Source organism: Rhincodon typus, chromosome 8 (genome assembly GCF_021869965.1).
Source record: "Rhincodon typus isolate 14 chromosome 8, sRhiTyp1.1, whole genome shotgun sequence".
Taxonomy (NCBI): Eukaryota; Metazoa; Chordata; class Chondrichthyes; order Orectolobiformes; family Rhincodontidae; genus Rhincodon; species Rhincodon typus.
Genome location: NC_063339.1, coordinates 29375903 through 29389360, shown reverse-complemented (window position 1 = coordinate 29389360; position 13458 = coordinate 29375903). Strand labels below are relative to the sequence as shown.

The following is a 13458-nucleotide window of genomic DNA, read 5'->3' as shown; positions in this document are numbered from 1 at the left end:
GATCTGGCTTGGGGACAAGGGTTCTACACAATGTGAGAGTTAAGGGTGATTCGCTGGCCATACACATTACCAGTTCAACCACAGGGGTCTGCAATAGATTAGGGTGAACTGCTTAATTTTAGATGAAGATGTGAATGGAACTGAATACCATAGGCTTCAGTGACCAGCGTCACACCTGACCTTATGTTCAAGAAAAAGTAACATAAACAAATGAGGGTGCCGGCTCATGGGGGCTTCCCTATAACACTATCTTGAGGTTGCAATGACAGCTGTTTGCCTACTATGATCATGTTTCTTTACATCGGGTGCGAGGTCAGCCACTGATCTCTGATCAGTAAGCCAATTTTGGTTAAGATTTCTTGGTACCATAGTTGGATAATGAGAGTAGCTACTGTAAGCTCTCCTAGGAACTTAGGAAAATAATAACAGAAATCTCAACTTCTCCCTTCAAGATTCAACACCATTACTATCATCGAATCCACTACACTCAACATCTTGGGGTTTACCATTGTAACTACGAAAGCAGGTTAGAGGCTAGGAATTCAGAAGCATAGTGCTATCTATAAATTCTCACATGTTCCAAATGTAGATCACCACCTACACTGCCATCCCTATATAAGGTTGTTTTACCTAACCGCAGGTCAGAAGCTGGGAGCTTTGCAGCAAGTACCTCACCTCCTGGCCCCAAAAAACTTATCCAGTAGTTCCAAAGCACAAGTCAAGTGTGTGATGGAATACTCTCCACTTTCTTGAATGAGTGCAACTGCAACATTACTCAAGAAGTTCAACACTGTTCAGGGCAAAGATCAACACCTTATCCACCACATTAAGAATTCACTGCATTTATTCACCAACCCTCCTTCAACAACATCACCCAAGGCAATGAGTTCTAAAACTAGAAGGACAAGGGCAGCAAATTGATGGGAACACCACCACCTGCAAATTTCCTGTTAAGCCACATACCAGACGTGGAACTATATCACTGTTCCTTCACTACTGGTATGTCAAACCCTGCCACACTCTACCTAACAGCATGATGGCTGTACCTACATCACACAAACTGCTGCATTTGCACCTTGGACATATGAAAATAATTTGACTCCTTATATAAAAGCATTTTTTTTTAATTCATTCAGGGGACGTGAACTTCATTAGCTGGCCAGCATTTATTGCCCATCTTTAGCTACCCTTGAGCTGGTGGTGATAGGCTACCATCTTGAACTGCTACTGTACATTTGATGTAGGTGCACCCATAATGCTGTTAGGGAGGGTGTTCCAGAATTTTGACTAGGTGACAATGAAGGAACAGTGATATTTTTCCAAATCAAAATAAATGAATGGTCTGAAGAAGAACTTTGATGTTGTGGTGCAGCCAGGTATCTGCTGCCTTTGTCCTTATAGATAATAGTAGTCATGGATTTGGAAGGTCTGTCTAAGATGCCTTGATGAATTTCTGCAGCGCATCTGCAGATAGTATACACTACTGCTACAGCTTGTTCATAGTGGAGGGAGTGAATTTGTGAGTTTGTGGCTCGAATGAAGCCAGCTACTTTGTCCTGGATCAGGACAAGCTTCTTCAGTCTTGTTGGAGCTACACTTATCCAGGCAAGTGCAGAGTATTTAATCACACTCCTGATTTGTGATGAATGATGTACAGTCTTTGATGGGGGGGGCGCGCTTAACTCACAGCAGTGTTCCTAGCCTCTGACCTGCTCTTGTAGCCACAGTACTTATAATAATCAATGATAACCCCCAGGATATTGATAACATAGTTACTCGACAAATAGGATTAAGTTAATCTTTATTGAGCTAGGGCTGATCCAGGATGTAGTGATTGTAATGAGTTCAGCTAGGTGGACCTCTCAGAACATGAGTTCCCTGATTGGATCTGTTAACCTGGTGCAATCAGAGAGCCCTGGCTAACAGCAATAAACAGGAGTGTCAATGATAGTACTGCCATTGAATATCAAGGCAAGATGGTTCAATTCTCTCTTGATGGAGGGATCATTGCTTGGCACTTATGTGGTGTGAAATTTACTTGCCGCTTGTCAGCCCATGCCTGGAAACTGTTCAGGTCCTGCTGTCTGACATAACCAATCATGAGGTCCTTGACAATCTTTGATTGCTTTGACAATCATTTTACCATATGCTTAAACCATCGTATGAAGATACTTGAAATATTAATTCAATTGCTTGCATTAAGAGGAACACATTGAAATTATCCTATAGGAGCATAGACGTTCCCACATTATAGATCAATTTCCATTAGTCAGGATACCTTAACTTATGTATATATCAATCAGCAGCCTAGTTTCCCTAAAGCACATTCTAAGCTATATCCTATATATCCAAGGAACCAAAATGCAAATAATTACTCGACAAATAGGATTAAGTTAATCTTTATTGAGATAGGGCTGATCCAGGATTGTAACGAGTTCAGCTAGGTGGACCTCTCAGAATATGAGTTCCCTGATTGGAGCTGTTAAGCTGGTCCAATCAGGGAGCCCTGGCTAACAGCAATAAACAGGAGTGTCAAAGGTTCTGCTGACTCGGAGTGTTGGCTTTGAGGAAGCCAGGCCAGTGTCAAGTACTATGCACGTGCAAATAAAGGGTCACTTGGTGTGGGATACTGGCTTCTGTGGAGTTATTTCAGTGGCGATGAGAGAATAAAATACACTTCTGAAGAAAATCGATCTCAACTGTCATCTTTGAGTTGGGGTAAGCATTTCTAGCATCATGCCGTTATTTGGGAAGCTTGACTCATTCGATCCTGCCGACGAAGACTGAGCCTAGCATGTGGAAAGATTACGTTATTTTTTTTTTCTGGGCAAATGACATTGGAACAGTTGAAATGCAATGAGTAATTCTCCTGACAGCTTGTGGACCCTCATCTTTTTCGGTTATTAGGAACCTAACGTTTCCTGAGGCATCAGATGCTAAAACTTTTCAAGAGTTGATGGATTCAGTTAAAGAATATTACAAGCCCAAGCTTCCTCTAATTCCTCTAATTGCTATCGGTTTTACTCAGCTGTTTGAGAGCCAGGAGAATCCGTGCCGGGATTTTTGACGAGGTTAAGACGACTGGCAGATGCGTGTGACTTTGGTTTAACCCTTATTAAGAGGTTGAGAGACGGTTTGGGATTAATGGTGTAACCATGCAAAAGCTCCTACTAGCTGAAGTCCAACTGAACTTCAAACAGGCACTACAACTGGTTTTATCATTGAAAAATGCAGCAAGTCGAGCATATGAGTAATACAGCATGCCAATGTAAGTGAACACCCTCGCCAGGCCAACTGAGCTTCAGGGACATGATTTGAGTGAAAACAATTGCACAGACTCACTCAGGACATATCCTGAACTCTAGGTCAGCCCACAGCAAAACCCCAAAGAAAGCCAAGTCTCAGCCAAGTGGTTAACATTTTCTTCAGGATCCAGGCTGGCAAGCCACTGTAGTTGCTGCTGGTACCTGGAACTTGAGATAGCAAAAGAGTCCCACTAGGCCAGAATTGAGTAAAAGAACTCATAAGCCAGTATCCAGGAGAGTGCACATCCTGGAAAGCACACACACATCTGATTAGAAACAGTTAAATTGCTTAACAACATCCAAATCAGAACAAATCAAAATAAATGTCTGGTTAAATGGTCACCGGGTTCTAATGGAGGTTGATACAGCGTAGCTGTACCAGTGATTGCAAACCAGTCTTTAACAAAATTCACTCTGCACTCCAACCCTTAAGTTTGCACAAGACCTCTGCTAGACTGGGAACCTATATTGGGGAATCTTTACAGATTAAGGGCACAACTTCAGTTCCCTGGTTCAGTTACCACTGTTTGTAGTAAAAGGCTCAGGCCCAAGCCTGATGGGGCGAAATTGGTTGAGAAAGATTCACCTTGATTGGCTCAACATTTTTCAATTAGAAAATGGATGCCTGAGTGAAGTCCTAATTAAATACCCAAAGATTTCTCAGGAAGTACTAGGAACTGTCAAAGGAATCATGGCCACCTTGCATGTTGACTAAGAAGCATTTTCACGATTCTGCAAGGATCGCCTAGTGCCATTTGCCTTGTGTGCAAGGTGGAGGTAGAAATCAGGAAGGCTGGAAAACTCAAGAATCATCAAACCAGTACAGTTTGCGGAATGGGCTGCACCAGTTGTAGTGATTGTGAAGCCGGATGGCTCGGTTCACCTCTGTGGGAATTTTACACGAGCGGTGAAGAGATTCTTGCAACTGGATGAACATCCAATCTTATGCATAGAGGACTCACAGAAAAGCAGGCAGCAGAGGGGGGAGGTTTCCATCACAAAATTGGGCATGAAGCATGTGTGCCTGCAATTGCAGTTAGATGAGGATCCCCAGATGTATGCTCCAATTAATACCATTAATGGTTTGTACCAATAAATGAGTCTGCCATTTGGGGTATCGTTAGCATGTGCCAATTTTCAATGGACAATGGAGAACACTTTACAATGTCTACCTCAAGTTGCCATTTATCTGGATGACGTGCTAATAATAGGGAAGACCAATAAACAGCACTTAGAGGACTTGGACATGGTCCTTAGACATGTCTCCAAGGCATGTGTGACAATGCTGATTCTTTAAAAAGGTTATTTTGTACTGGGTTTTTTGAAGAGATGTCGAACTAGCTACTGGAAACGGCATAAGTAGATAACCTTGGAGGCCTTTAGGCTTTTTTAAACAGTTGTAAACATGGAGGGGGAGTGGCCAGCTCTCACAGACCAAGCTTTCTAGATTTTTTTTGTTTTAGCAGTCAGAAGCTCTTTGAATTCCAGAAGGGTTGGAAGTTTCAGCAAATGATTCCTAGCTGCTACTTTCTCTGAGATCTCTCTTGGTGTCATTTCCTTCTTGATTAGAGAACTGCATGTAAGAATCTATGTCTGAATTTTTCTTTTTGTCAAGGGGTGTGTTAATGGAATGTTACTGTATTGGAACAGTTCACTAATAATAGGTACAGTATCTATTATTCAGTCGAGTTTTCCAATAGTTAAGCTTTTCTAAATTCCTCTTTCTTTTATTTGTATTTTAACTAAAGTGTTTAAATAAATTGTATTCTGCTTAAAGTCAAGTAGTTTGACCAGTTGCAGCACACCTGGAACATGCACTTCACATCTATCTTTAAAATAAGAAAAAGTTAGGGTATAGGCTTAAAATATTTTGAGAGGGGTCTGGTTTGGTCCATAACAAATTGGGTGTTGCCTGGGATCATAATCTGTACTTCCAAATGGGGTTTAAGGCTGTTGGACTCAAAGATAGCGAGCGTTTGTGTCTTGTTTCAAGTGTTGAATTTGGTTTGTTTGAACAGGATGTGCCTTGTATACTAATGCCTCTTTCAGTCACTAGGAGTTTTCTGGAGGTGGAAGTGACTTCGGGAGTTTTACAAAAACTGATCAACGGCAAATCTGTTGGAATTAGCAGACAAGTTGGAGCTGGGGTTGACTTTGTGAGAAAAGGGGAGGTAATTGCAGCAATAGCTCAACATTTAAATTTGCTGGAAATGCCATCAGAATCTTTGGAAATGCCTAGAATTGAATTGCATATGAAGTAGCTTGAACATGAAAACGAAATGAAACTATTTGAATTTTGACTAAAAGGAGAGGAAGGTCCTAGCAGAAGAAAGCGCGAGAGAGAAGAGAAGCAGAAAGAGAGTTTGAATTTCAGAAGTTGGCAATTAAAGAGGAAAATTGACTCAAAAGGGCAGAGGTAGAAGGTTGGCTTAGTGAGGAGGACAGTGATGATGAGCAAACCCATCGTAGCCAAAGGCCTGGTGAGGATCTGTTTAGATCTATCCAAGCATTGCCTAAATTTGACAAGAAGGAGGTGGAAGACTTTTTCATTTCATTTGAGAAAGTCTTTAAACAAATAGAGTGGTTTTGTTGGTCCAAATGCAGTTGGTGGGTACAGCTAGTGAGGTAGTTACATCACGATCAGAGGAGGTATCTGGGGAGTTTGAGGAGGTGAAGAAAGCCTTCTAAAATGCATATGAACTAGTGCCAGAACCCTACAGACAAAGTTTCAGGAATCTAAGGAGGGACCCTGGTCAAATGACAATTCAGTTTGAAAGGATCAAACGAAGTAATTTGATACATGGATAAAGGCAGTGAAAATAGATCAACCATATGACTCTCTTAGAGAAATGACTGTTTTGGAGGAGTTCAAAAATTCATTTCCTGAAGTAATAAGAACTCATGTGGAACAGCAGAGAGTTAAAACTGCAAGATTAGCAGTTGAAATGTCAGATGGTTATGAGTTGGTTCATAAATTAAAGTATGGCTTCCTACATCAATTTCAATCTGTGAGGGATAGAAATTGGGGAAAAGAAAAATCCTCAGGTGGTATGGGAAAAGATCTCATTGAAGATAATAAAGATCGCTTACCATAGGGTTAAAAGGAAACCCATGAAGGGCAAAGAGAAGTAAAAAAGCTCAAGCCCCATGAAGTCACAGTGTTGGTGGTTTAGAAAAAGCCCTGGGAACACGGATGTAGGAAAACAGGATAAGTCCAAGAATTTTGTTGAAGTGGCAAAGGAAAGCACAGTGGAGGCTCAAAAGCTGCATTGGAATGTACAATCTGGTCAGAGGTTGGTTGAGAAGAAAGTGCCAGATCATCTTAAACCATTTAGTTGCGAGAGGAAGGTTTACTCATATAGGCCAGGAGGAGCAGGTAAAGAAATTGTAATTTTAAGAGATTGGGGAGAATGTCAATCTTTGATGTTGAGACATCAGGAGATATGCAATTCAGAAGGACTATTACCAGAAAAAGTGGTATTATGTGGAATTCATGGTGAGACGAGAAGTGCTCCATTATGTAAAGTGAGATTAGAGTGTCCGGTGAAAAGTAGAGAAGTGGAGTTAGGAGGACTGGCGAAACTCTCAGCTCCAGGAATACAACTTGTCGTTGGTAATGATATAGCTAGATCACAGGTGGGAGTGTGGCCTACTGAGGTTGAAAAGCCAGTCGAAATCAGGCAACTGAGGTATTACAGCAAGTATATCCTGGGATTGTTCCTGACATTGTAATACAAGGTCACAAAGCCACAGGTTGAAGATGGAGGAGAACTCAGAGAATAAAGAGACCGAAGTTGAAGTAGAATTATCAGAGACCACGTTTGATCAAATAGTTGAGGCAAAACAAGAACAAATGGAGGACAAAGTGGATAGTTTTAGTTCAGAGAAATTAACTGAGTCACAACAGAAAGATGTAAAACTGAAGCAAATGTATCAATACGTGTACACAGATGAAGAATCTGAGTGTATTCCAGAATGTTACTATCGTAAAAATGATGTCTTGATGAGTAAATGGAGACAATCATATATTCAGGCGGATGAGAAACGGGCAGAAGTTCATCAAGTTGTATAACCAGTGGGTTATAGAAGGAAGGTGTTGCGGGTAGCACACGATTTACCAGTAGATGATTTGGGAGTATGGAAAACTCAAGCAAAGATACAAAAACATTTTTAATGGCCTGGAATGCATAAAGGTGTAATTGAATTTTGCCAGACATGTTAATTGGCAGGCAATTCGAAAACCTCAGGCAGTGATAAAACTATCACCTTTAATACCCATTCCTGAATTTGAGGAACTTTTCACAAGGGCCTTAATTGATTGCATAGGACGCCAACCTAAAATAAAAAGTGGGAATCGATATTTATTCACAATAATGAATGTGTCCACGAGATTTCCAGAGACCATTCCATTACGCAATATCATAGCTAAAAAGATTGGAGATGAATTACTCAAATTTTTCACTAGATACGGACTACTCACAGCAATACAATCAGATCAAGGGTCAAATTTTACATCAAAATTATTCAGGGAAGTTATGGATAGCTTAGGAATAAAACAACTCAAATCCACTGTGTACCATCCAGAATTGCAGGGAGCATTAGAACAGTGGCATCAAACTTTAAAGACCATGTTGAGGGATTATAGTCAAGACTATCCAGATGATTGGGATAAAGGAATTCTGTTTGTACTTTCAGCAATTAGGGATGCATCAAATGAATCTACCAAAATCAGTCTTCCATTTGAATTAGTTTTTGGGCATGTGGTGAGAGGAATTAATTCAGGAGAAATTGGCGAGTCAGAGTTCAGAGACCACATATTTGGACTATGTGTCAAATTTTGGAATGGGTGAGTTGGCTAGACAGCATGTAAAAGTTGCATAGCATATGATGAAACAGGAAGTAGACAAGAAATCAAAAATTCGCAATTTTGCTAATGAAGATAAAATATTACTGTTACTTCCAGTGATAGGTGAACCTTTAAAAGGAATGTTTAGGAGGTCTTTATCAAATCAAAAGGGGATTGAGTGAGGGGAATTATTTGATAAGAACACCAGAAAGAAAGAAATCTCGCAGTGTGTGCATTGTGAATATGCTCAAAAGGTATTTTGATAGGGGAGGAAAGCAAAAGGAGAATGTGCTACTGGTTACAACACCGCATGAAAATCCAAGTTCAGAGGATTCTGAATTGGACATTCCTCAAATTAAATTAGACACTGAAGAAGTTCTCAAAAATTGGGATAAATTATTGAGTTACCTTCCAGAGGAAAATCAAAATCTCCTGAATGAGTTATTACTATTGCATGGGGAGATATGTGGGAGTAAGCTGGGAAGTACTAATCTAATGACCTATGATACAGATATAGGAAATACTGTTCCAATTAAGCAACATCCTTACAGACTTCAACCCTTTAAAGTTGGCACAGGTTCAAAAAGAGATTGAACGCATGCTCAAAGACAACATAATCAAAGTAAGTTGCAGCGACTGGAGCTCACCTATAGTAATGGTGCCAACGATTATGTGTGGACTATCGCAAAGTCAATGCAGTTACAATGATTGATTCATATCCTATTCCACGTTTGGAAGATTGTATTGAGGAGGTGGGACAAGCAACTTATATTTCTAAGTTGGAATTACTCAGAGGATACTGGAGGTACCTTTATCCGAAAGAGCGACGACAATTTCGGCTTTCGTGACGCCGAACAGACTATACCAATTTAAAGTCATGCCATTTGGTATGAAAAATGTGCCAGCCACATTTCAAAGACTAACCAATAAAGTCATTTCTGGATTACCCAATTGTGTGGTGCACACTGACAACCTGGTGATTTTCAGTCACACATGGAAGGAGCATTTGCAACATTTATTGGAATTGTTCAATTGACTTCGGGAGGCAGGCTTGGTGATCAACCTGGGTAAGAGTGAATTTGCAAAAGTCCAAGTCATGTTCCTGGGCTATGTTATTGGACATGGACAGATGGCCCCACGGAATGTGAAAACAAAGGTTACTGGGGAGTTTCCCATACCATCGATGAAGAAAGCAGAACCATGATTCCTGGGATTGAGTGGCTTTGATCAGAAATTCATACCAAATATTAGCAGTATGGTTGCGCTACTGACTAACTTATTGAAGAAGTGCAGAAAATTTCAGTGGACGGCACACTGCCAGAAAGCATCGGACAGCCTGAAAGCTGTGTTAACCACTGCCCAAGGGTTAGCCACACCACCTAATTACACAAAGCCATTCAAGGTGGCTATCGATGTGAGTGATGTGGGTGTCAGTGCTGTACTTTTACAAGGAAACTACTAGAAAATACTAAAAAGGTAAGCCTTTTTTTAGACCACTTTGTATACTGTTGGGGAGGGGAACGACCTACCGGGGAAAGCCATAGCGGCCAGGTCTCTGGTACTGAGCCTGGCTCTGTGGCTCAGAAGGGAAGGGGAGAGAGTAAGAGAGTGATAGTGATAGGAGATTCAATGGTTAAGGGAACAGACAAGACACTCTGTGGTAGCGAGCAAGACTCCAGGATGGTATGTTGCCTCCCGGGTGCCAGGGTCAGGGATGTCTCAGATCGAGTTGACAGGATTCTTAAGCGGGAGGGAGAGCAGCCAGAAGTCGTGGTACACATTGGTACCAATGACACAGTTACGAAACGGGATGAGGATCTTTAAAGTGAATATAGGGAGTTAATATGGAAGCTGAAAGCCTTTTTTTCTTTATTCTTTGGGGAATCTAGAGTAGAGGGAATGGAAACTAGGGCAGTTGCATGCTCCTCTTGTAGGATGTAGGAGGTAAGGGGCCCTACTAGTGTCACTTCTGACTTCACCTGCGAAAAGTGCACCCAACTCCAGCTCCTCACAGACCGCGTTAAGGAACTGGAGTTATAGGGAGCTGGAGCTGGATGAACTCTGGATCATCTGGAGGCTGAGGGGGTGATAGACAGGAGTTATAGGGAGGTTGTCACACCTGAGTTACAGGACAAATGTAGCTGGGTGACCGTCAGGAGAGGGAAAGGGAATAGGCAGACAGTGCAGGGATCCCCTGTGGCCGTTCCCCTCAATAATAAGTATACCGCTTTGAATACTGTTGGCAGAGGGAGGATGACCTACCAGGGGAAACCGATAGCAGCCAAGTCTCTGGCACTGAGCCTGGCTCTATGGCTCAGAAGGGAAGGGGAGAGAATAGGAGAGTGATAGTGATAGGAGATTCAATGGTTAGGGGAACAGACAAGAGATTCCGTGGTACCGAGCGAGACTCCCGGATGGTATATTGCCTCCTGGGTGCCAGGGTCAGGGATGTCTTGGATCGAGTCGACGGGATTCTTAGGGGGGAGGGAGAGCAGCCAGACGTCATGGTACACATCCGTACCAATGACATAGCTAGAAAACGGGATGAGGATCTGAAATGTGAATATAGGGAGTTAATATGGAAGCTAAAGCCAGGACAAGCAGAGTAGTAATCTCAGGATTACTACCGGTGCCACAGTCTTGTGAGGCTAGGAAAAGAGAGAGAGTGCAGCTGAACACGTGGCTACAGAACTAGTGTAGGAGGGAGGGCTTCAGATATGTGGATCATTGGGATACCTTCTGGGGAAGGTAAGACTTATACAGGAAGGACGGGTTGCACTTGAACTGGAGGGGCACCAATATCCTGGGCGGGAGGTTTGCTACAGCTCTTCAGGGGGGTTTAAAACTAGTTTGGCAGGGGGACGGGAATCAAAGCTACAGATCAGAGGATGGGGTAGCCGGTGTACAGGCAGATAGAGCAAGCAGAGAATCTATGAGGAAGGATAAACAGTTGATAGGGCAAAGTTGCAGTCAGTGCAACGGGCTGAGGTGTGTCTATTTTAATGCAAGAAGTGTCAGGAATAAGGGTGACGAACTTAGAGCATGCATCAGTACTTGGAACTACGATGTTGTGGCCATTACGGACTCTTGGATAACACAGGGGCAGGAATGGTTGTTGGATGTTCCGGGATGTAGATGTTTCAAAAGAAATAGGGAGGGAGGTAAAAGAGGTGGGGAAGTGGCATTGTTAATCAGGATAGTATCACAGCTGCAGAAAGGGAGGTCATGGAGGAGGGTCTGTCCACTGAGTCAGTATGGGTGGAAGTCAGAAACAGGAATGGAGCAGTCACTTTATTAGGAGTTTTCTACAGACCCCCCAATAGCAATAGAGACACTGACGAACAGATTGGGAGGCAGATTATGGAAAAGTGCAGAAGTAATAGGGTTGTTGTCACGGGTGACTTCAACTTCCCTAATATAGACTGGAACCTCCTAAGTGCAAATAGTTTGGATGGATTGTGTCAGGTGTGTCCAGGAAGGATTTCTGACTCAATATGTAGATAGGCCGACTAGAGGGGAGGCCATATTAGATTTGGTGCTTGGCAACGAACCAGGCCAGGTGTCAGATCTCTCGGTGGGAGAGCATTTCGGTGATAGTGATCACAACTCCCTGACCTTTACTATAGTCATGGAGAGGGATAGGAGCAGACGGTATGGGAAAGTATTTAATTGGAGGAGGGGGAATTACAATGCTATTAGGCAAGAACTGTGGAGCATAAATTGGGACCAGATGTTCTCAGGGAAATGCACGACAGAAATGTGGAGATTGTTTAGGGAGCAGTTGCTATAAGTACTGGATAGGTTTGTTCCACTGAGTCAAAGAACGGATGGTAAGGTGAAGGAACCTTGGATGACAAGACATGTGGAACATCTAATCAAGAGGAAGAAGGAAGCATACTTAAGGTTGAAGAAGCAAGCATTGGACAGGGCTCTAGAGGTCTACAAAATAGCCAGGAAGGAACTGAAGAATGGACTTAAGAGAGCTAGAAGGGGGTAGGATCAAGGAAAGCCCCAAGGCATTCTATGCTTATGTGAGGAGCAAGAGGATAGCCAGAGTGAGGGTAGGGCCAATCAGGGATAGTAGAGGGAACTTGTGCATGAAGTCAGAGGAGATAGGGGAGGTCCATAATGAATACTTTGCTTCAGTATTCACCAGTGAGAGGGACCTTGACGTTTGTGAGAACAGCATGAAACAGGCAGATATGCTTGAACAGGTTGATATTAGGAAGGAAGATGTGCTAGAAATTTTGAAAAACCTGGATTGATAAGTCTCCTGTGCCAGACAGGATATACCCAAGGTTGCTACGGGAAGCGAGGGAAGAAATTGCTGTCCCTTTGGCGATGATCTTTGCGTCCTCACTGTCCACTGGAGTAGTACCAGATGATTGGAGGGTAGCAAGTGTCATTCCCTTGTTCAAGAAAGGGAATAGGGATAATCCTGGGAATTACAGACCGGTCAGTCTTACTTCTGTGGTGGGCAAATTATTGGAGAGGATTCTGAGAGATAGTATTTATGATTATTTAGAAAAGCGCAGTTTGATTAGAAATAGTCAGCATGTCTTTGTGAGGGACAGGTCATGCCTTATTGAATTCTTTGAGGATGTGACAAAACACATTGATGAAGGCAAAGCAGTGGATGTGGTGTATATGGATTTTAGCAAGGCATTTGATAAGGTTCCACATGGTAGGCTCATTCAGAAAGTAAGGAGGCATGGGATTCAGGGAAATTTGGCTGTCTGGATACAAAACTGGCTGTCCAATAGAAGACAAAGGGTAGTAGTAGATGGAAAGTATTCAGCCTGGAGCTTGGTGACCAGTGGTTTTCCGCAGGGATCTGTTCTGGGACCTCTGCTGTTTGTGAACTTTATAAAGTGACCTGGATGAGGAAGTGGAAGGGTGGGTTAGTAAGTTCGCCGATGAGACAAAGCTTGGTGGAGTAGTGGATAGCGTGGAGGGCTGTTGTAGCTTGCAACAGGACATTGACAGGATGCAGAGCTGGGCAAAGAAGTGGCAGATGGAATTCAACCCAGAAAAGTGTGAAGTGATTCATTTTGGAAGGTCAAATTTGAATGCAGATTACAGGGCTGATGGCAGGATTCTTGGCAGTGTGGAGGAACAGAGGGATCTTGAAGTCCACGTTCATAGGTCCCTCAAAGTCGCTACTCAAGTTGGTAGGGTTGTAAAGAAGGCGTATGGTGTATTGGCTTTCATCGGCAGGGAAATTGAGTTTAAGAGCTACGAGGTTATGCTGCAGCTGTATAAAATCCTGGTTAGATCACACTTGGAATATTGTGTTCAGTTCTGGTT

The 13458-nt window shown here is 42.6% G+C and overlaps 1 protein-coding gene across 7 annotated transcripts in view; it reads right to left on the bottom strand.

Moving 5' to 3' along the window:
- LOC109939133 (TOG array regulator of axonemal microtubules protein 1) overlaps nt 1–13458 on the bottom strand; it is a 128545-nt gene that overhangs the window by 78967 nt on the left and 36120 nt on the right. The gene's annotated exons all lie outside the window — the stretch shown is intronic.